Genomic DNA, 23,885 nt, shown 5'->3' on the forward strand with positions numbered 1-23,885 from the left:
GGAGGAGGCGGAATCCTTTTCCCCCCCTTTCTCTAGACCTCTGTAATTCTGAGTGTGTTACTTATGAGAACGGTTGACCCCTGCCCTCTTGGTTCTGAAGCATTTGCTGCCTCGTGACAGACAGCCGCTGGCCAGCTTTTGTTTCGGTGAGGCCAGGCTGGACCAGGTGGTGTTTGCTGGGGAGGGGAACTTCCAGATTAGTCCAGGCAGAAATGCTAAGTGAGGGGGCCCCTGAAGTACAGCAAAGGGTGGATAGACAGTCAAGAGCCCCCTCATTTGTCTGACACACTAAGCACTGCCATGTGTCTGCAGACTTGAGGCTGGCTCACCCCGGTGGGCAGCCAGGCAGCCAGACAGCTGGTCAGTCCCCGTTACAGGGATTGAAATGGATGTGCCTTTTCCCTTGATCAAAGACACTGCAATAACTTCACAAAATGAGTCTGCCTCTTTGAGTGTGCTTCAGTTGTACTGACAGGCTGCCAAAAGGCTAGGAGAAAAAATGCTTTTCTCCCTCCTCCAACCTCCACTGTCTGTTAGCTGGACTTCTTTGTTTTTGTTTCTTTTTTAAGACCAAAACCCAGAGAGCAGATACATTGTTTTAATATTGTTTAGAATATTGATATGCATGCATCCTGGTGTTAATAACATATTTTAGTCCTGTGAATTATTACTCAGTAACATGCTCTTGAAGTTTATGGAGGGAGTGAGAGGACCCTAATGGGACTGAGTTTGTCTGGCATGGGACACAGCTTGGGACCACATGACTGGGTTGGCTTTAATGGGGTTCATGTGGGATGCAATGGTCTCTGTTCTCTAATTTGTTTCCCCTTGACCGCTTCCCTCGATACCCCCCAACCCAACTCACACAGCAGAGTGGTAAACATTAGGTTTTTAAAAACCTTGATATCCAGTCCACATCTCAGACCATTAAATCAAATTTTGGGAGAAGCACCCAGACATTGTTATTATTTCAAGCTCCCAGGTGATGCCAGGGTTCGGTCCAAGTTGTGAATGACCTGCTGTTGTAAGGGCTTCATCACTCCTGTCCTTGGTTGCATCACTGGAATGTGGAGTTAAGGCTTTTTGTTGACCTGTTGAGTAAGGTTGGGAGCTACTGGTTTTGTCCTTTGGTGTGGTCCTATCTGTTTTCTGTTCTGGGTATCAGGAACGTAACTCCTGACATCTGGTCTACTGAGTCCTCTGCCAAGCTGTTTTCTGCTGCCCAATATGATGAACTGAAGTCAGAGCCGTAGTAGTGATTTCAGCAGTGAAGGGTATGGGACCACCACCACCAGGATGTTGGCTAGAGCTTGTCAAGCTTATGCAGCACTGAATAATAATGATGGCAACTCTTTATTGAGTGCTATTTGGTACCAGGCACTGAGTTTTACACCCATTAATCTTTACTAGGACCTTTTTTTTTTTTTTTTTTTTTTTTTTTGCTGTACGCGGGCCTCTCACTGTTGTGGCCTCTCCCGTTGCGGAGCACAGGCTCCGGACGCACAGGCTCAGCGGCCATGGCTCACGGGCCCAGCCGCTCCGCGGCATATGGGATCCTCCCAGACCGGGGCACGAACCCGTATCCCCTGCATCGGCAGGCGGACTCTCAACCACTGCGCCACTAGGGAGGCCCCTACTAGGACCTTTTGAGGTAGTTATTAATACCCTTATTTATACTGGAAAACTGAGTTTCAGAGCGGTTGAATAACAAGGTCAAGGTTCAAGGTCACTAAGGATTTGTACCCAGGACTGCCTAATTTCAAGGCCTGTGCTCTTGACTTTTTTATGCTACAGAAGTGTCCTTGATGCATATGTAATTCATTTTCATTACCACTGTTAGTCCAGAAGTCCCCTCTCTGATGCTGTTGACCAATCAATCAGGCAAACATAAAAAAAAAAATCCTTTTGCTTATGGAAATTTTCAAATATACAAAAAAGTAGAAATAATAGTATAATGAATTCCATGGACCTGTCACCCAGATTCAACAATGATTAACATGTGGCTGATTCTGTTTCATCTTTACCCTATTTTCATCTCCCACCCCAAACTGGATTGCTTCAAAGCATGTCCCAGACACAATATTTTTTCATCTCCGACATTTTGGAGCTCTGCTATGTTCTGGGTTGTGAGCTGGTTGGCTATGGTGGAGTCAAGAAATGTCACGGTCTGTGCCTTCAAGGAGCTTACATGCAGAAAAGATATGAGAACATATGATGAAGTAACTAGTTAGTATACAAGACCCTATATGTACAACGGGGTATATTTCAAATGCCCACTTACAGGTCAGTAATTTGGAATTCTGAGTGATTTTATTGTTGAGAAAATATATACAAATTAAAAATTTCTGAACATAAAAAATGCCTTAAACAAAGCAAAAAGGCAAATGACGTATATTAGCCTTAATGAAAAAAGGCTAATATTAGACAAAAAACTCTTACAAACCAGGAAGAAAAAGATCCTAGTAGAAAAGTGGGCAAGAGATATCAATAAGCAGGTCACACAATAATAACAAATAAACAATAAGTGACTATGAATGATATTTTCCTTAGTAATTAAAGAAATACAAATAAAAATAACGATGTGTCATTTTGCTTACCAAATTGTTCACACTTGGAAAAGAGATAGTAATATTCAGGCCTGGGTGAAGGGCAAAGGCTACCTCCACACTGTACTTGAAAAGGTAAATTGGCACTGACATTTTATGAGGTAATTTTGCAATATGGGTCAAAAGTCCTTAACTGTACCCACATCTTGAGCCTGAAATTTCACTTCTAGGAATATATTCTAAAGAAATAATTAAAGATACGTGCAAATATTTAGCCACAAGGATTTCCATCTAAGTTCTGCTTATATTTGCAAAAATTTGGAAACAATCTAAATATCCACAATAGAGAAGTGCTTAAACAACTTACGGCATAGCCATACTTTGCAGCTAGTAGAATGATGTGTTGTAGATGCTTATTTTACATAGTGTGTGTGTATATATGTATATTAGAGACTTAATCAAATAATCAAAAGAAATATTTTCATTTTTTTCTAAATAGAAAAGCTATATACACTTTGTAAGAAAAAATTCTGACAATACAGAAGTACGTAGGTAGAAAGGTAAAGTCAGTGACTTCATCTCTTTGAAGTAGCAACAATTAAGTCTATAACCCACTAGGTTTTTTTTTTTCCTTGTGTACTTATCATTATTTAGGACAAAAATGATAAAATGTCATATATCATTTTCTAATGCTTTCTTATACTAATTATGTTGTGGACTTATTTTCAGGTTAATTACACATAACTCTACCTCATTTTTTTAAATGGCTGCATTATATTCCATTGTATGAATGTACCATGAATTCTGGAAATTTGGGGATTAAATTTCTGGAAGTTGAATATGGGGTCAAAAGGACATGCACTTTTTAAGGCATTTGATACATACTCCCAAATTGCCTTCTAGTGTTGAGCAATAATGTGGTCGATTAGCGGTTGTTACCAAATACATTCCCAAGCCATCTTAATTTTTTTGTGTAGATGGATTGTAGTTCTAATAATACTGTAGAATATAAAACACCATTCATAATGTTACTGCTACATGAAAAAATGTATTATGTTTCCCACTTTGAGCCCCATGTTCCAGGAACAGTCTTTCTTGATATAGCTCTGTTTGGCACCCACGCTTTCCCCATTTTTCCTCATTCTAATCACTCTTCCCCACACCTACACACACGTATATGTGCTTTTTTATTTCCCGAGGTCATTTTTTTTTTTTTTTTTTGCCATAGGGATCTGGGGAGCTGTATTTTCTTCTTGATGATGCTTTGTTCAGAAGTTGGAAGTGCAGAGAGAAAGTTCTGTGGCTTTTTGGCAACGACAGTGGGTCCCCCTCATCAGCATTTCTATAGCTCTTACTGTTGCATTTTCTAAAACCTGGGTAACTGCAACTTGTTTCCTAAGTGCTGGTGCCTGATCTGTGAAGCAGGTCTTGAGGTTCCTTTTTAGCACCTCCTCTCCCCACCCCCATAGTACAGAATTGCATGTCCTGAAATCACCCCCGAGGGCTGAGTTGTGTGACTAGCTTGCCCTGGAAACACCTGGGTTTACCATCTGGGTCTCCCTCTTCCAGGTTCTCAGCAAGTACTGAAGGTAGGGATGTTTTGCATCAATAGTGAATCTTTGCTGACCTCAGCTGATGAAACCTTGGTAGGCTGGAGCGCTGAGCATCGTCTTAGGGGAAAGGATTTGTCCCATCTTTGATGAGTCCAAGGGCTACGTCTTTTTGTCATGTGGAACTATCTTACCTAGAGCAATAGTGTGGGTGTCTCTTCAGACAGTGCAGAGGGCTCTCTAGGTAAAGTATTAAGAGCCTGGCTGCATCTGTAGCTGGAATGTTCTGAGCTTCTCCAGCCATAACCAGTTCCTTTGGATGTCTCCAAACACAGCCAGTTCTGTATGTCTTAATGGACTGTGCCAACTTTTTTTTCTTCTTTTTTTTAAAGCAGTCACACTGTTAAATATTTAAGTCCATCCTTTATGTGCAGATGGCATAATGGCCAAGAGACCCACTGTTGGGTCAGCTGTTGCTTTTCTTTGTCCTTTTCTGTTAAAGGACAATTTGAACATCTACTGTGCCCAGGGCATCTTACTACTTGTTTTACATGTGTTTTTCATTGAATTGCTTTTGTTCCAAACAACCAGATGTTGCATATGATAATTTACACAAAAATGCCCATAACACAGCACATACTTGCTGTTCAGCAAATGTTAGTTTTCTTCCTCTTTGGTCTCATTTTGCTCAAATGTAAAATAGGAGAGCTAGTTGGGCTCTTCCAGAGGTCGGCAAACAGTGGCCTGTGGGCTGGCCACCTGGTTTTGTTATTTAAAATAGCAACTCTATTAAGATAGAATTCACGTGCCATAAAAATTTATCCCTTTAAATGTATGATTCAGTGGTTTTTAGTGTATTTACAGAGTTGTGTAACCATCACCACTGTCTAATGACAGAATATTTTCATCACCCAAGACCAAATCCTTGTACCCACTGGGGGTCATATGAAAGTAAATGTTTAATTTTGTAAATGAGAGCAGGGACAGGGTCTGATGCCTCCACGTGCAGGAAGGACTTGTCTAGTAAGTGACTCATCTAATCTCTCACACATGCTGAGAGCCACCACTGTCATCTTTTCAGTGAGAGAATTGGCAAACCCTGGGTCACCCACAGGTGCAGAGGAGGGCAAGATGAGGGTGGATGGAGCTCCAACACTGTGTCCATTGTGTTCTGTGGTGACTTGCCTACCCCAACCACTGCTCCATCCTCCTCTTCAATGGCCTATGGCCACTGAGCATCCTCTCCCAGATTGGCTGGCATCATTTGCTTTGGAGCAAGTTGCAGGGTCTGGGTGCTCCCAGCTGAGCATTGGACCTCTGCATAGCCTCTGGTGAGTCTGTCCTACAGTCTATTGTGGAAATGAAAGGAGCAAGCTCTGGGTGGTATCTGCAGCTGCTCTTCTGCAGAGGGGTGTACTTGGAAGGGAGGGAGGGAGGGGAGGATGGAGGCCTGCTTCTCTGGCCTTCCTGCTGCTTCTGGAAAAGGGGAGACTCAGTGAAGGAGGTTTCAATCACCCTCTCTGCTGTTCTTTTCTTCTTCAGATAATAACAACACCACCTGTATAGCACTTACTATGTGCCAAGGTGTTTTATAAGTGGCTGACACACATTAACTTATTCAATCCTCACTATGACCTATGAGTAGACACTATTATATTCTTATTTTATAGATAAGGAATCTGAGCCACAGAGAAGTTGAGTAGCTTGCCCGGGGTCATGCAGCTTGCAAGTGGCAGAGTCAGGATTCAAACCCAAGCAGCCTGGCACCAAGGTTCTTGGTCCTAACCACTACTCTATACTGCCTCTTAAAGGAGATTGCCATAAAGGAGAGTGCCAACTTTTATAATGATATTGCCCAACTGGAGCATATCCAGGAGGATAACTAAGGTGAGAAGGTTAGGAAATTATGTCACATGAGGAATATTCAAAGGAGCCAGAGGTTGGTCTCAAGATAAGAAGAACCAAAGGGTGAATGGGAAAGAGATGACCACAGGGATGCATGAGAGTTGTTTCAAACTTTGTCTGTGGATGACAATAGCTTTTTCTTGAACAGTCCCACAGAGCCAGCCCAGAATCACTGAGTAAAATATTTTATGACTCAGATTCTGACTCAAACTACGGAAGAACTTTTTTCAATAGGAGGAAACCATAGATGGACTATTTTACTCAAAGAGAACTTAACTTTCCATCCCAGGAAGAGGGCAGGCAGGACTGAATGGGCATCCAGCAGGGCTGCTGTGGGGCAAGGGGGTTAAACTGATGACCTCTGGGAGTAACCTCCACACTTTTTAGAGTTTATGCGACTAATGTTCAATCCGGTGGTTAGGCACATAGTAGGCCCACAGCAAACACTTATTCGGGCACCTTCCAGGCAGAGCCATTAATACACACACATTCAGGGCTATTGCCACTCCGCTATGGATGCATATGACACGCTAGGAGGTGACCCTGCAGGTCAGTCAACTAAACTCTTCTCAAAAATTAACAGGATCAGAATTTTTTTTTTCCCTGTCAAAGTAGGGAAAAGTAAAAGGAACACGGAAGGGAGGTATGAAGGCAGAAAATTTTAACTAAAAGTGAAGTCAGATACGGGAAACAAGAAAGAGTCCCCACTCCTGTAGGCCACTTTTGTCCCACCACTGGCCAGATTGTCACAGTTCTGATGTGAACAAAGAACCTACACAAGAGGGACTTTTTAATTGGATATATATTTTTAAACATCTTTATTGGAGTATAATTGCTTTACAATGGTGTGTTAGTTTCTGCTGCATAACAAAGTGAATCAGCTATACATATACATATATCCCCATATCTCCTCCCTCTTGCGTCTCGCTCCCACCCTCCCTATACCACCCCTCTAGGTTGTCACAAAGCACTGAGCTGATCTCCCTGTGCTATGTGGCTGCTTCCCACTAGCTATCTATTTTACATTTGGTAGTGTACATATGTCCATGCCACTCTCTCACTTCGTCCCAGCTTACCCTCCCCCCCCACCGTGTCCTCATGTCCATTCTCTACGTCTCCATCTTTATTCCTGTCCTGCCCCTAGGCTGGTCACAACCTTTTTTTTTTTTTTTTAAGATTCCATATATATGTGTTAGCATACAGTATTTCTTGTTCTCTTTCCGACTTACTTCACTCTGTATGACAGACTCTAGGTCCTTCCACCTCACTACAAATAACTCAATTTCGTTTCTTTTTATGGCTGAGTAATATTCCATTGTATATATATATCTGCCACATCTTCTTTATCCATTCATCTGTTGATGGACACTTAGGTTGCTTCCATGTCCTGGCTATTGTAAATAGAGCTGCAATGAACATTTTGGTACATGACTCTTTTTGAATTATGGTTTTCTCAGGGTGTATGCCCAGTAGTGGGATTGCTGGGTCGTATGGTAGTTCTATTTGTAGTTTTTTAAGGAAACTCCATACTGTTCTCCATAGTGGCTGTATCAATTTACATTCCCACCAACAGTGCAGGAGGGTTCCCTTTTCTTCACACCCTCTCCAGCATTTATTATTTGTAGATTTTTTGATGATGGCTGTTCTGACTGGTGTGAAATGATATCTCATTGTAGGTTTGTTTGCATTTCTCGAATGATTAATGATGTTGAGCATTCTTTCATGTGTTTGTTGGCAATCTGTATATCTTCTTTGGAGAAATGTCTATTTAGGTCTTCTGCCCATTTTTTGATCGGGTTGTTTGTTTTCTTGATATTGAGCTGCATGAGCTGCTTGTAAATTTTGGAGATTTATCCTTTGTCAGTTGCTTCATTTGCAAATATTTTCTCCCATTCTGAGGGTTGTCTTTTCGTCTTGTTTATGGTTTCCTTTGCTGTGCAAAAGCTTTTAAGTTTCATTAGGTCCCATTTGTTTATTTTTGTTTTTATTTCCATTTCTCTAGGAGGTGGGTCAAAAAGGATCTTGCTGTGATTTATGTCATAGAGTGTTCTGCCTATGTTTTCCTCTAAGAGTTTTTGGTGTCTGGCCTTACATTTAGGTCTTTAATCCATTCTGAGTTTATTTTGTGTATGGTGTTACGGAGTGTTCTAATTTCATTCTTTTACATGTAGCTGTCAAGCTTTCCCAGTACCACTTACTGAAGAGGCTACCTTTTCTCCATTGTATATTCTTGCCTCCTTTATCAAAGATAAGGTGACCATATGTGCATGGGTTTATATCTGGGCTTTCTATCCTCTTCCATTGATTTATATTTCTGTTTTTGTGCCAGTACCATACTGTCTTGATTACTGTAGCTTTGTAGTATAATCTGAAGTCAGGGAGCATGATTCCTCCAGCTCCATTTTTCTTTCTCAAGATTGCTTTTGCTATTCGGGGTCTTTTGTGTTTCCATACAAATTGTGAAATTTTTTGTTCTAGTTCTGTGAAACATGCCATTGGTAGTTTGATAGGGATTGCATTGAATCTGTAGATTGCTTTGGGTAGCATAGTCATTTTCACAATGTTCATTCTTCCAATCCAAGAACATGGTATATCTCTCCATCTATTTGTATCATCTTTAATTTCTTTCATCAGTGTCTTATAATTTTCTGCATATAGGTCTTTTATCTCCTTAGGTAGGTTTATTCCTAGGTATTTTATTCTTTTTGTTGCAGTGGTAAATGGGAATGTTTCCTTAATTTCACTTTCAGATTTTTCATCATTAGTGTATAGGAATGCAAGAGATTTCTGTGCATTTATTTTGTATCCTGCTTCTACTTTACCAAATTCATTCATTAGCTCTAGTAGTTTTCTGGTAACATCTTTAGGATTCTCTATGTATAGTATCATGTCAGCTGCAAACAGTGAGAGTTTACCTCTTCTTCTGATTTGGATTCATTTTATTTGTTTTTCATCTGTAATTGCTGTGGCTAAAACTTCCAAAACTGTGTTGAATAATAGTGGTGAGAGTGGGTAACCTTGTCCTGTTCCTGATCTTAGTGGAAATGGTTCAGTTTTTCACCATTGAGAATGATGTTTGCTGTGGGTTTGTCATATATGGCCTTCATTATGTTGAGGTAAGTTCCCTCTATGCCCACTTCTGGAGGGTTTTTTTATCATAAATGGGTGTTGAATTTTGTCGAAAACTTTTTCTGCATCTATTGAGATGATCATATGGTTTTTATCCTTCAATTTGTTAATATGGTGTATCACACTGATTGATTTGCATATATTGCAGAATCCCTGCATTCCTGGGATAAACCCCACTTAATCATGGTGTATGATCCTTTTAATGTGCTGTTGGATTCTCTTTGCTAGTATTTTCTTGAGGATTTTGCATTGATGTTCATCAGTGATAATGGCTTGTAGTTTTCTTTTTTCTTTTTTTTTTATTAGTTTCTGCTTTATAACAAAGTGAATCAGTCATACATATACATCTGTTCCCACATCCCTTCCCTCATGCATCTCCCTCCCTCCCACCCTCCCCATCCCACCCCTCCAGGCGGTCACAAAGCACTGAGCTGATCTCCCTGTGCTCTGCGGCTGCTTCCCACTATCTATCTACCTTACGTTTGGTAGTGTATATATGTCCATGCCTCTCTTTCGCTTTGTCACAGCTTACCCTTCCCCCTCCCCATATCCTCAAGTCCATTCTCAAGTAGGTCTGTGTCTTTATTCCCGTTTTACCCCTAGGTTCTTCATGACATTTTTTTTTTAATTCCGTATATATGTGTTAGCATACGGTATTTGTCTTTCTCTTTCTGACTTACTTCACTCTGTATGACAGACTCTAGGTCTATCCACCTCATTACAAATAGCTCAGTTTTGTTTCTTTTTATGGCTGAGTAATATTCCATTGTATATATGTGCCACATCTTCTTTATCCATTCATCCGATGATGGACACTTAGGTTGTTTCCAGCTCCTGTAGTTTTCTTTTTTTTCTGACATCTTTGTCTGCTTTTGGTATCAGGGTGATGGTGGCCTCACAGAATGAATTTGGAAGTGTTCCCCCCTCTGCTATATTTTGGAAGAGTTTGAGAAGGATAGGTGTTAGCTCTTCTCTAAATGTTTGATAGAATTCGCTTGTGAAGCCATCTGGTCCTGGGCTTTTGTTTGTTGGAAGATTTTTAATCATAGTTTCAATTTCAGTGCTTGTGATTGGTCTGTTTATATTTTCTATTTCTTCCTGGTTCAGTCTCAGAAGGTTGTGCTTTTCTAAGAATTTGTCCATTTCTTCCAGGTTGTCCATTTTATTGGCATATAGTTGCTTATAGTATGATCTCTTAGGATCCTTTGTATTTCTGCAGTATCAGTTATTGACCTTTGCTATCATTTCCTGTATTTCTTTCTTTCTTTTTTTTTTTTTTTTGCAGTACGTGGGCCTCTCACTGCCAGGGCCCCTCCCGTTGTGGAGCACAGGCTCCAGATGTGCAGACTCAGCGGCCATGGCCCATGGGCCCAGCCACTCTGTGGCACGTGGGATCCCCCAGACTGGGGCACGAACCCATGTCCCCTGCATCAGCAGGCTGACTCTCAACCACTGCACCACCAGGGAAGCCCTCCATTTATTTCTGATATGATGTTTATGATTTCTTTCCTTCTGCTAACTTTGGGATGTTTTTGTTCTTCTTTCTCTAATTGCTTTAGGTGCAAGGTTAGGTTGTTTATTCGAGATGTTTCCTGTTTCTTAAGGTGGGATTGTATTGCTATAAACTTCCCTCTTAGAACTACTTGTGTTGCATCCCATAGGTGTTGGGTCGTCGTGTTTTCATTGTCATTTGTTTCTAGGTATTTTTTGACTTCCTCTTTGATTTCTTCAGTGATCTCTTGGTTATTTAGTAGTGCATTGTTTAGCCTCCACGTGTTTGTATTTTTTACAGTTTTATTCCTGTAATTGATATCTAGTCTCATAGTGTTGTAGTCAGAAAAGATACTTGATAACGATTTCAGTTTTCTTAAGTTTACCAAGGCTTGATTTGTGACCCAGGATATGGTATATCCTGAAGAATGTTCCATGAGCACTTGAGAAGAAAGTGTATTCTGTTGTTTTTGGATGGAATGTCCTATAAATATCAGTTAAGTCCATCTTGTTTAATGTATCATCTAAAGCTTGTGTTTCCTTATTTATTTTCATTTTGGAGGATCTGTCCATTGGTGAAAGTGGGGTGTTAAAGTCCCCTACTATGATTGTATTACTGTCAATTTCCCCTTTTATGGCTGTTAGCATTTGCCTTATGTATTGCAGTGCTCCTTTGTTGGGGGCATAAATATTTACAATTGTCATATCTTCTTCTTGGATTGATCCCTTGATAATTATGTAGTGTCCTTCTCTGTCTCTTGTAATAGTCTTTGTTTTAAAGTCTATTTTGTCTGATATGAGAATTGCGACTCCAGCATTATTTTGATTTCCATTTGCATGGAATATCTTTTTCAATCCCCTCATTTTCAGTCTGTATGTGTCCCTAGGTCTGAAGTGGGTCTCTTGTAGACAGCATATATATGGGTCTTGTTTTTGTATCCCTTCAGCCAGTCTATGTCTTTTGGCTGGAGCATTTAATCCATTTACATTTACGGTAGCTATCAATATGTATGTTCCCATTACCATTTTCTTTTTTTCTTTTTTTTAACATCTTTATTGGAGTATAATTGCTTTACAATGGTGTGTTAGTTTCTGCTTTATAACAAAATGAATCAGTTTAACATATACATCTATCCCCATATCTCTTCCCTCTTGCATCTCGCTCCCTCCAATCCTACCCATCCCACACCTCTAGGTGGTCACAAAGCACCAAGCTGATCTCCCTGTTCTATGCAGTTGCTTCCCACTAGCTATCTATTTTATATTTGGTAGTGTATATATGTCCATGCCACTCTCTGACTTTGTCCCAGCTTACCCTTCCCATTCCCCATGTCCTCAAGTCCATTCTTTTGTAGGTCTGCATCATTATTCCCGTCCTGCCCCTAGGTTCTTCATGACCTTTTTTTTTTTAATATTCCATATATATGTGTTAGAATACGGTATTTGTTTTTCTCTTTCTGACTTACTTCACTCTCTATGACAGACTCTAGGTCCTTCCACCTCACTAAAAATAACTCTATTTTGTTTCTTTTTATGGCTGAGTAATATTCCATTGTATATATGTGCCACATCTTCTTTATACAGTCATCTGTTGATGGACACTTAGGTTGCTTCCGTGTCCTGGCTATTGTAAATAGAGCTGCAATGAGCAATGTGGTACATGACTCTTTTTGAATTATGGTTTTCTCAGGGTGTATGCCCAGTAGTGGGATTGCTGGGTTGTATGGTAGTTCTATTTGTAGTTTTTTAAGGAACCTCCATACTGTTCTCCATAGTGGCTGTATCAATTTACATTCCCACCAACAGTGCAGGAGGGTTCCCTTTTCTCCACACCCTCTCCAGCATTTATTATTTGTAGATTTTTTGATGATGGCCGTTCTGACTGGTGTGAAATGATATCTCATTGTAGGGTTGTTGGCATTTCTCGAATGATTAATGATGTTGAGCATTCTTTCATGTGTTTGTTGGCAATCTGTATATCTTCTTTGGAGAAATGTCTATTTAGGTCTTCTGCCCATTTTTTGATCGGGTTGTTTGTTTTCTTGATATTGAGCTGCATGAGCTGCTTGTAAATTTTGGAGATTTATCCTTTGTCAGTTGCTTCATTTGCAAATATTTTCTCCCATTCTGAGGGTTGTCTTTTCGTCTTGTTTATGGTTTCCTTTGCTGTGCAAAAGCTTTTAAGTTTCATTAGGTCCCATTTGTTTATTTTTGTTTTTATTTCCATTTCTCTAGGAGGTGGGTCAAAAAGGATCTTGCTGTGATTTATGTCATAGAGTGTTCTGCCTATGTTTTCCTCTAAGAGTTTTTGGTGTCTGGCCTTACATTTAGGTCTTTAATCCATTTTGAGTTTATTTTTGTGTATGGTGTTAGGGAGTGTTCTAATTTCATTCTTTTACATGTAGCTGTCCAGCTTTCCCAGCACCACTTATTGAAGAGGCTGTCTTTTCTCCATTGTATATTCTTGCCTTCTTTATCAAAGATAAGGTGACCATATGTGCATGGGTTTATATCTGGGCTTTCTATCCTCTTCCATTGATATATATTTCTGTTTTTGTGCCAGTACCATACTGTCTTGATTACTGTAGCTTTGTAGTATAATCTGAAGTCAGGGAGCATGATTCCTCCAGCTCCATTTTTCTTTCTCAAGATTGCTTTTGCTATTCGGGGTCTTTTGTGTTTCCATACAAATTGTGAAATTTTTTGTTCTAGTTCTGTGAAACATGCCATTGGTAGTTTGATAGGGATTGCATTGAATCTGTAGATTGCTTTGGGTAGCATAGTCATTTTCACAATGTTCATTCTTCCAATCCAAGAACATGGTATATCTCTCCATCTATTTGTATCATCTTTAATTTCTTTCATCAGTGTCTTATAATTTTCTGCATATAGGTCTTTTGTCTCCTTAGGTAGGTTTATTCCTAGGTATTTTATTCTTTTTGTTGCAGTGGTAAATGGGAATGTTTCCTTAATTTCACTTTCAGATTTTTCATCATTAGTGTATAGGAATGCAAGAGACTTCTGTGCATTTATTTTGTATCCTGCTACTTTACCAAATTCATTCATTAGCTCTAGTAGTTTTCTGGTAACATCTTTAGGATTCTCTATGTATAGTATCATGTCATCTGCAGACAGTGACAGCTTTACTTTTTGTTTTCAGATTTGGATTCCTTTTATTTCGTTTTCTTCCCTGATTGCTGTGGCTAAAACCTCCAAAACTATGTTGAGTAATAGTAGTGAGAGTGGACAACCTTGTCTTGTTCCTGATCTTAGTGGAAATGGTTTCAGTTTTTTTTTTTTTTTTGCGGTATGCGGGCCTCTCACTGTTGTGGCCTCTCCCGTTGCTGAGCACAGGCTCCGGACACGCAGGCTCAGCAGCCGTGGCTCACGGGCCCAGCCGTTCCGCGGCATGTGGGATCCTCCCGGACTGGGGCATGAACCCATGTTCCCTGCATCGGCAGGCGGACTCTCAACCACTGTGCCACCAGGGAAGCCCTGGTTTCAGTTTTTCACCATTGAGTAAGATATTGGCTGTGGGTTTGTCATATATTGCCTTTATTATGTTGAGGTAAGTTCCCTCTATGCCTACTTTCTGGAAGGTTTTTATCATAAATGGGTTTGAACTTTGTCGAAAGCTTTCTCTGCATCTATTGAGATGATCATATGGTTTTTCTCCTTCAGTTTGTTAATATGGTGTATCACATTGATTGATTTGTGTATATTGAAGAATCTTTGCATTCCTGGAATAAACCCCACTTGATCATGGTGTATGATCCTTTTAATGTGCTGTTGGATTCTGTTTGCCAGTATTTTTTTGAGGATTTTTGCATCTATGTTCATCAGTGATATTGGCCTGTAGTTTTCTTTCTTTGTGACATCTTTGTCTGGTTTTGGCATCAGGGTGATGGTGGCCTCGTGGAATGAGTTTGGGAGTGTTCCTTCCTCTGTTCTATTTTGGAAGTGTTTGAGAAGGATAGGTGTTAGCTCTTCTCTAAATTTTTGGTAGAATTCACTTGTGAAGCCTTCTGATCCTGGGCTTTTGTTTGTTGGAAGATTTTTTATCACAGTTTCAATTTCAGTGCTTGTGATTGGTGTGTTCATATTTTCTATTTCTTCCTGGTTCAGCCTTGGAAGATTGTGCATTTTTAAGAATTTGTCCATTTCTTCCAGGTTGTCCATTTTATTGGCATGTAGTTGCTTGTAGTAATCTCTCATGATCCTTTGTATTTCTGCCGTGTCAGTTGTTACTTCTCCTTTTTCATTTCTAATTCTATTGATTTGAGTTTTCTCCCTTTTTTTCGTGATGAGTCTGGCTAATGGTTTATCAATTTTGTGTATCTTTTCAAAGAACCAGCTTTTAGTTTTATTGATCTTTGCTATCGTGTTCTTCACTTGTTTTTTATTTATTTCTGATCTGATCTTTATGATTTCTTTCCTTCTGCTAACTTTGGGGTTTCTTTGTTCTTCTTTCTCTGATTGCTTTAGGTGTAAGGGTAGATTGTTTATTTGAGATGTTTCTTGTTTCTTAAGGTAGGATTGTATTGCTATAAACTTCCCTCTTAGAACTGCTTTTTTTGCATCCCATAAATTTTGGATCATCGTGTTTTCATTGTCATTTGTGTCTAGGTATTTTTTGATTTCCTCTTTGATTTCTTCAGTGATCTCTTGGTTATTAAGTAGTGTATTGTTTAGCCTCCATGTGTTTGTATTTTTTACAGATTTTTTCCTATAATTTATATCTAGTCTCATAGAGATATCTAGTCTCATAGCGTTGTGGTCAGCAAAGATACTTGATGCGATTTCAATTTTCTTAAATTTACCAAGGCTTGATTTGTGACCCAGGATATGATCTATCCTGGAGAATGTTCCATGAGCACTTGAGAAGAAAGTGTATTCTGTTGTTTTTGGATGGAATGTCCTATAAATATCAATTAAGTCTATCTCGTTTAATGTATCATTTAAAGCTTGTGTTTCCTTATTTATTTTCATTTTGGATGATCTGTCCATTGGTGAAAGTGGGGTGTTAAAGTCCCCTACTATGATTGTGTTACTGTCGATTTCCCCTTTTATGGCTGTTAGCATTTACCTTATGTATTGCAGTGCTCCTTTGTTGTGTGCATAAATATTTACAATTGTTATATCTTCTTCTTGGATTGATCCCTTGATAATTATGTAGTGTCCTTCTCTGTCTCTTGTAATAGTCTATTTTAAAGTCTTATTTGTCTGATATGAGAATGGCTACTCCAGCATTATTTTGATTTCCATTTGCATGTAATATCTTTTTCCATCCCCTCACCTTCAGTTTGTATATGTCCCAAGGTGTGAGGTGGGTCCCTTGTAGACAGCATACATATGGGTCTTGTTTTTGTATCCATTCAGCCAGTCTATGTCTTTTGGTTGGAGCATTTAATCCATTTACATTTAAGGTAGTTATCAATATGTATGTTCCTATTCCCATTTTCTTAATTGTTTTGGGTTTGTTATTATAGGTCTTTTCCTTCTCTTGTGTTTCCTTCCTAGAAAAGTTCCTTTAGCATTTGTTGTAAAGCTGGTTTGGTGGTGGTGAATTCTCTTAGCTTTTGCTTGTCTGTAAAGGTTTTAATTTCTCTGTTGAATCTGAATGAGATTCTTGCTGGGTAGAGTAATCTTGATTGTAGGTTTTCCCCTTTCATCATTTTAAATATGTCCTGCCACTCCCTTCTGGCTTGTAGAGTTTCTGCTGAAAGATCAGTTGTTAACCTTATGGAGATTCCCTTGTATGTTATTTGTTGCTTTTCCCTTGCTGCTTTTAACATTTTTTCTTTGTATTTAATTTTTGATAGTTTGATTAATATGTGTCTTGGCGTGTTTCTCCTTGGATTTATCCTGTATGGGACTCTCTGCGCTTCCTAGACTTGCTTGACCATTTCCTTTCCCATATTAGGAAATTTTCAACTATAATCTCTTCAAATATTTTCTCAGTCCCTTTCTCTTTCTCTTCTTCTTCTGGTACCCCGATAATTCAAATGTTGGTGTGTTTAATGTTGTCCCAGAGGTCTCTGAGACTGTCCTCAATACTTTTCATTCTTTTTTTTTTTTTGCCATTTAATATAATGTTTTTTAATTTTATAATAAAAAGGTTTTTTTTAACCACCATAAGCAAAGTTAAAAGGCCAACTGGGAAAAACAGTTTACATCTCATACTGTGAACAGAAAACTAACATCCACCAAACATAAGAATTAGCTCCTAGAAACTGCTAAAATTATCAAGGAGCCAGTAGGAAAATGAATTGACACAGAGTTCCTGGCCCTTCAACAAATTAAAAGACTCACTCTTGGAAAGATAATGGCAGGTTTCATAAACCTGAATCGTCTCTTGAAAGGTTTCCCTTGAAAATCTAGGTCCGATCCTTTTTACCTTCTGGCTTAAAACCTGCCAAGTGCTGCCCATCTACTCGGGTGTGTGTGTGTTTTATCGATGAGGAGTCATTCTGTCCTGATCTGTTAGCTGTGTATGGTTTTTCCCTCCATCAAAATCACTTTTAAGGATCTAGTGAAACCGAAGCACCTACCTCTGGTCCTTCCTTGTCACTAGCTGTGCAATATTTCTTCCTTTAATGAAAAACCACAGCGGATTTATGCATCAGGTTGTTACAGTTGTTCAGTGATATGAACTAACCTAACAGGTCTGTGCCTGCCTGACATGCATATGTCCTGAGGCAACACAAGTCTAGAAGTGGTTTCATAGTAGTGACTTTCAACATTACTCACTTTGCCTCTTCAAACTTCCCCACTTAACAAAGTTGGAAACATGCAGACCAGAGAAGTATTAAGGAAGATGGAACAGCTTGGGTGGGGGGCAATCTGTGAAGGAAGAAGGCCTGAGATAATGCAGCCACATCAAAGAACAGCTGTGCTCACTGCCTTGCTTCTGTGGTGGCAGGTCAGGGAGCCCCGAGCTCCACTGCTTGAGTTTCTCCTGCAGCCCCTGGAGCTGGCTTCGACCCCAGTTGATGCGGATCTGAAAGCTGGCCATGTCTGAAGCCAGCTGCAGACCCTCCCGGAAGCTGGCTTGAGCTTGCCATAGACTGTGAGGAGCCAGGATTCCAAACAAGTTCAGAGGGTCCTGGGGAGCTGGGGAGGGGTCTGGCTCTAGGGTCCTCGTGAGGCCCTTGCGCCTGTGCAGAACTGCCTTGTGGGGTCCCACCTCCTCTGGAGTCTGGGTGCTGGCTCTCACATTCAGAACTTCTGGAGTCCATCCTGGGCCTCGCTGGTGCAGACGCAGACCTGGGGCTCCATGTGGGAGGCATACTGCAGAGGCCCTAAAGACTTGGCACCCATGGCATAGCGAGCTTTGGAGAGTGAGAGCCAGCCCTCCACCCAGGCGTTCAGTGCCACCCGCTTTGCCTCCAGTTCCTCCAGGTCCCTGAGCAGCTGCAGGAGAAGCGAGTCCAGCTCGGCTCGCAGATCCCGCACCACCATGGGCTCCACTCACTTTCCTCTTTTCATTCTTTTTTCTTTATTCTGCTCAGTGGTAGTTATTTCCACTATTTTATCTTCCAGGTCACTTATCTGTTCTTCTGCCTCAGTTATTCTGCTATTAATTCCTTCTAGAGAATTTTTAATTTCATTTATTGTGTTCATCATTTTTTGTTTCCTCTTTAGTTCTTCTAGGTCCTTATGAAACGTTTCTTGTTTTTTCTCCATTCTATTTCCAAGATTTTGGATCATCTTTACTATCATTACTCTGAATTCTTTTTCAGGTAGACTGCCTATTTCCTCTTCATTTGTTTGGTCTCGTGGGTTTTTACCTTGCTCCTTCATCTGCTGTGTGTTTCTCTGTCTTTGTATTTTGCTTAACTTACTGTGTTTGGGGTCTCCTTTTCACAGGCTGCAGGTTCGTAGTTCCTATTGTTTTTGGTGTCTGTCCCCAGACACCAAAAGGTTGGTTCAGTGGATTATGTAGGCTTCCTGGTGGAGGGGACTGCTGCCTGTGTTCTGGTGGATGAGGGTGGATTTTGTCTTTCTGGTGGGCAGGACCGAGTCCGGTGGTGTGTTTTGGGGTGTCTGTGACCTTACTATGATTTTAGGCAGCCTCTCTGCTAATGGGTGGGGTTGTGTTCCTGTCTTGCTAGTTGTTTGGCATAGGGTGTCCAGCACTGTAGCTTGCTGGTTGTTGAGTCAAGCTGGGTCTTAGTGTTGAGATGGAGATCTCTGGGAGAGCTTTCACCATTTGATATTATGTGGGGCTGGAAGGTCTCTGGTGGACCAATGTCCTGATCTTGGCTCTCCCACCTCAGAGGCTCAGGCCTGGCAGCCAGCCGGAGCACCAAGACCCTGTCAGCCACACGGCTCAGAAGAAAAGGGAGAAAGAAAGAAAGAAAAAGAAAGAAAGAAAGAAAAAATAATAAATACATAAATAAAATAGTTATTAAAATAAAAAAATTATTATTAAAAATAAAAAAATTAAAAAGTAATACAGAAAAAAGAAAAAACAAAAAAGAAAGAAAGAAAGACGAAAACAATCAAACCAAAAAACCAATCTACCGATAATAACAAGTGCTAAAAACTGTACTGAAAAAAAAGGAAGCTGCTGCTTCTTGGTGGCTGCTAGCATTTCATTCCTGTCTCTGGGGTCCGTGCTGATGGCCGCAGCTCACGCCAGTCTCTGGAGCTTTTTAGGCAGTGCTCTGAATCCCCTCTCCTTGCGCACTGCAAAACAAGGGTCTCTTGCCTCTTAGGCAGTTCCAGACTTTTTCCCGGACTCCCTCCTGGCTAGCTGTGGCGCACTAGCCCCCTTCAGGCTGTGTTCACGCAGCCAACCCCAGTCCTCTCCCTGGGATCCGACCGAAGCCCGAGCCTCAGCTCCCAGCCCCCACCCGCCCCAGCGGGCGAGCAGACAAGTCTCTCGGGCTTGTGAGTGCTGGTCAGCACCAATCCTCTGTACGGGAATCTCTCCACTTTGTCCTCCGCACCCCTGTTGCTGCGCTGTCCGCCGCCTCCCTGTTGCTGTGCTCCCCTCCGTGGCTCCAAGGCTTCCCCCCTCCGCCACCTGCAGTCTCTGCCCGCGAAGGGGCTTCCTAGTGTGTGGAAACCTTTCCTCCTTCACGGCTCCCTCCCAGAGGTGCAGGTCCCGTCCCTATTCTTTGTCTCTGTTTTTTTTTTTCTTCTTTTGCCCTACCCAGGTACGTGGGGAGTTTCTTGCCTTTTGGGAAGTCTGAGGTCTTCTGCCAGCATTCAGTAGGTGTTTTGTAGGAGTTGTTCCACATGTAGATATATTTTTGACGTATTTGTGAGGAGGAAGGTGATCTTCACATCTTACTCCTCTGCCATCTTGAAGGTACCCCCATTGGATATTTTTAAAACGTAAAAACGTATTTGATATCTTCCCCCTGAAATGGAAATAGAAGTGAACAAACAAGAGGTGTCATATTTGCTGTTTACAAAACCTGGGCCATTCTAGGTACCAAATCGGCGGGCAGAATTCAAGAATAAAGTTCTTTGTGTCCCTGAAGCCCTAACACTAAGATTTAAATAAATATCTTTATGTGTGTGGTGGAGGGGATGGTGTTCTCACTTTTTGGAAAATACAAAAAATATTTTTCATCATGTATTTGGAAAAATGGTCCTTACACTCACAATTACATACTGGTTCATAAGTTTCCACCTTATTCTTAACCAGCAAAAGTTCAACTTAGGACACAGTTGTAAAATCACAGAACTTTTGGGTCAAAGGGGACCTCAGATGTATCTGGTTCATCTCCTTCCTCTCCCTGCCCCACCACATCCAGGGACAATTTCTCACCAAGCAGTCATCTATCTTCTGCTTGATTGCCACCAAAGACAGGAAACTTATTACCACCAATGACAACATAATGCATTTTGGGACAATTTAGTTGGAAATTCCTTCCCTACATTGACTTGAAAGTTATAATTTCCAACAGAGGACCCCCATTCTAGCTAAGGAACTTACAGATTCCACAGAAATCACACTTTCCACAAAAAGATCTGAAGACAGACACCATTATGTCCTTGTGAAATCCTGTCTTATAGCCAACAAATATTTCTTTTCACCCTGGCAAAGATCTTTAGTTCTATTGCTCATTCCCATATCACAGGGTTTTATGTCTCTCTTTCCTCCTGGCCTCTTTCCTCTTAATTCAGTTTGCTAAGGTGCCCCTTATAGAGTGTCCTTCCCCAAACTGGCCACAGTATTTCAGATGTGGTCATAAACAGCTTGGGGAAGAATGGGATTATCTCTTGTTCTAAACACACTACTGCTTGACTAATATCACGTTGGCAGCCACATTACACCATCGACTCATAAAAAACATAGTCAACAAGGACTCCCACATTTAGGAGGATTTGAAATTGAGGGATTATCTTCCTTCCTTGCATCTTCTCCATTAAACATTGGAGGACGAGGCAAATACTCTAAAAGGAAAATCCCTCTTTCCCCAGCAGACAGTCCTCCCTAGACTTGGCAAAGAGCAGGAGACAGTGTCTACAGCCAGCAAGAATAGCAGTGCTCTGAAGCTACAACCTACATCCTCTCTGTAAAACAGAAGGGGAAAGGGATGAAATCTGCTTGTGCTGAGTTCATACTCTACACCTGACACTATTTTAGATGCTTTATGTATCTTGTCTCATTTTGTCTTCTCATTAACCTTCAGGGTAGGCACCATTAGCCTTATTTCATAAATAGGCTCAGAGAGGTTAAGTGACTTTGCCAAAGTTACACAGAGATGGTATTTAAACCCAGCTCATTTTGACTCCAAAGCCATGTTTTTTTCTTCTGCATCCTGTTGCTTCCCAGCCAGACCTGACTAAAGATGAGGGGGACATTTGTGGGATAACCTCTTCTAAACAGAGGGAGAAACAGCTCATGCTAGCCAGACCAAAAGGATTACAACATCCCTCCTGTCTCCCCTGCTCGTCTCACTATAATCAAACTTTCTTCCATGTGTGAAATCACCCAGAAGATTTAATGCCACGAATCACTAGATCCATGAATTAAAAGACCACATGTCATCAGAACAACTGGAACAGAAAAACTTTGGAGAGAAGTATTGTCCCAAGGCCTCTTGCTCCCAAATTCCCACCTAGAAAAGTATTTGTTTCTTTAGTAGTTCATGATAAATGCCAGAAAGGATAGAGTGACGAAGTGTCTTTTAAAACACTGGTTCTTGGAGTGTGGTCCCTGAACCAGCAGCAGCAGCATCACTTGGGGACTTCTTAGAAATGCGTGTTATCCAGAAGACCCCAGAACTAATGAATCCAGAAATTCTGTCGGTGGGGCCCAAGAATCTGTTTTCATAAGCCCTCCAGGTAAATCTTACTGTGAACACAATAAACAGTGTTCTCCTGCAGCTTCTGATGGAGATAGAGGTTCTAGGGAGATGAGTGGCAACCCCAGATGGCCCAGGGACTCAGTCATCCAGCCAGGGTACATGGCACTTGTGGAAAAACAATTTCTTAGAGGTCCTATAGAGTATGCAGACAAAAGGAAAATGTACCTGCTAAAAATATTGCCCTGAAACAAAGTTATTGGGTGGATCTACTGCAAGATGCTTAACTATCACTGTGCATTAGCTTAATCCAAAAAAACCTACTAACTGATTTGGAGCAACTGGAAGATTACAAAGAAAAAAAAAAAAAAGGTCTCATACTCCCACTGCCAAGGAGAGTTAGAGAAATAGCCACATGCCTTCTGCTTTTAGTTTAACTTTCTCCCACTAGGAAATGTTCCTGTACATGATAGTAGTCATTTCATTACAAGTTTGGTAGTTGCTAGAAGAATGCTGAATCAAGCCTGTCCCTTTGCATATGGTTCACATTTTTCTATTTTACAAAAGAAGTGCAAAGAAAAGGGATGGGAATGGGGTGATGTAGCCACAGGGTAGAGGTGCCTTGGAGGGGATCCCAGGTGTCAATGAAGGTCTAAGGCAATTCAGGATGGATTTCTTAATAGATAGAGCATGAGAAAGCATTACAGAAAAGGAGGTGGGGATTTGCCAGAGGAAAATTGTTTCATAAAAGAGTAAACTAGGGCCTCCCTGGTGGCGCAGTGGTTGAGAGTCCGCCTGCCGATGCAGGGGATACGGGTTCGTGCCCCGGTCCGGGAGGATCCCATATGCCGCGGAGCGGCTGGGCCCGTGAGCCATGGCCGCTGGGCCTGCGCGTCCGGAGCCTGTGCTCCGCAACAGGAGAGGCCACAACAGTGAGAGGCCCGCGTACCGCAAAAAGAAAAAAAAAAAAAAAAAAAGAGTAAACTAAATGAAAGCCTGATACCTGGATAGTGAGAAAGTACAACTGGGAAAAGCAGAGAAATATAGCAAGGCCCTGCACTTCATTTTACTGCTTTTTGTTTTCTTTTTCTTTCTTTTTTTTTTTGGAAAAAAATCATGTTTCAGAAAGCACTAGTACTACCATGGAATGCCCCCTGTGTTACCAAACCAAACTTGGGTCCATTTGCCCTCACCCATGTGCAGCAAAGCCAATCCACTGACACCAGGTTATGGTGAAGGAAAGTAGAGCATTTATTGCAGGGTGCCAAGCAAAGAGAATGGGCAGCTCATGCTCAAAAGACCTGAACTCCCTGACAGCTTTCAGGGAAGGGTTTTTAAAGGCAACATTTGGGGTGAGGCTTGCAGCGCATGGACTTTCTTCTGTTTGGTTGGTGGTGAGGTAACAGGGTGATGTTTCTGGATCTTCATCAGCAACCTTCTGGTTCCAACCAGTCTGGGGTCCACATGCTTCTATTTAGCTTGCAGTCACCATCCTCCACCTGGGTGGAGGGGTCTTAGTTTCTGCAGAACAACTCAAAGATGTGTGTCAGATGGTTATGTATATCCCTGGAGGAGGAGCTAGGACTGTTTTACAATCACTGAAGTATTGTTTAAGCGATCATTACTTTTCTTGCTTCACTGCTTTTCCTTTGTTTCTGTACTCTCTCACTTCCCTAATTAGTAACTGTTTGAGTCTGCTCTTTGGAACTCAGAGAAGGCCTAGGAGACTAAAGCCTTTCGTTTAGTGTAGTTTTCTACGAATAAGAAATGGGGCTTTGGTACCTGGAAGGGCCCTGCAGGGTCCTGCTTGGTTTCCTCCTTTTCTTTGATACTCCTCAATCCTGAGAGGAACAAGGGTGGGACAAGAAAGGGAATAACGCTTTAGATAGAGAGGTTGAAAATAATAAACTCAGGGGCTTCTCTGGTGGCGCAGTGGTTGAGAGTCTGCCTGCCGATGCAGGGGACATGGGTTCGTGCCCCGGTCCAGGAAGATCCCA

General features: G+C 41.2%; 1 protein-coding gene and 1 pseudogene across 4 annotated transcripts in view; one reads left to right on the forward strand and one right to left on the reverse strand.

Moving 5' to 3' along the window:
- The window catches only part of SMOC1 (SPARC related modular calcium binding 1), a 155,314-nt gene that overhangs the window by 71,530 nt on the left and 59,899 nt on the right, over positions 1–23,885 (forward strand). The gene's annotated exons all lie outside the window — the stretch shown is intronic.
- On the reverse strand, positions 17,285–18,240 carry LOC309803159 (coiled-coil domain-containing protein 115-like; annotated as a pseudogene). The gene has a single exon. The product of its transcript is annotated as a coiled-coil domain-containing protein 115-like (transcript).

This window comes from Mesoplodon mirus (assembly GCF_964341445.2).
Source record: "Mesoplodon mirus genome assembly, chromosome: 4".
Lineage (NCBI taxonomy): Eukaryota > Metazoa > Chordata > Mammalia > Artiodactyla > Ziphiidae > Mesoplodon > Mesoplodon mirus.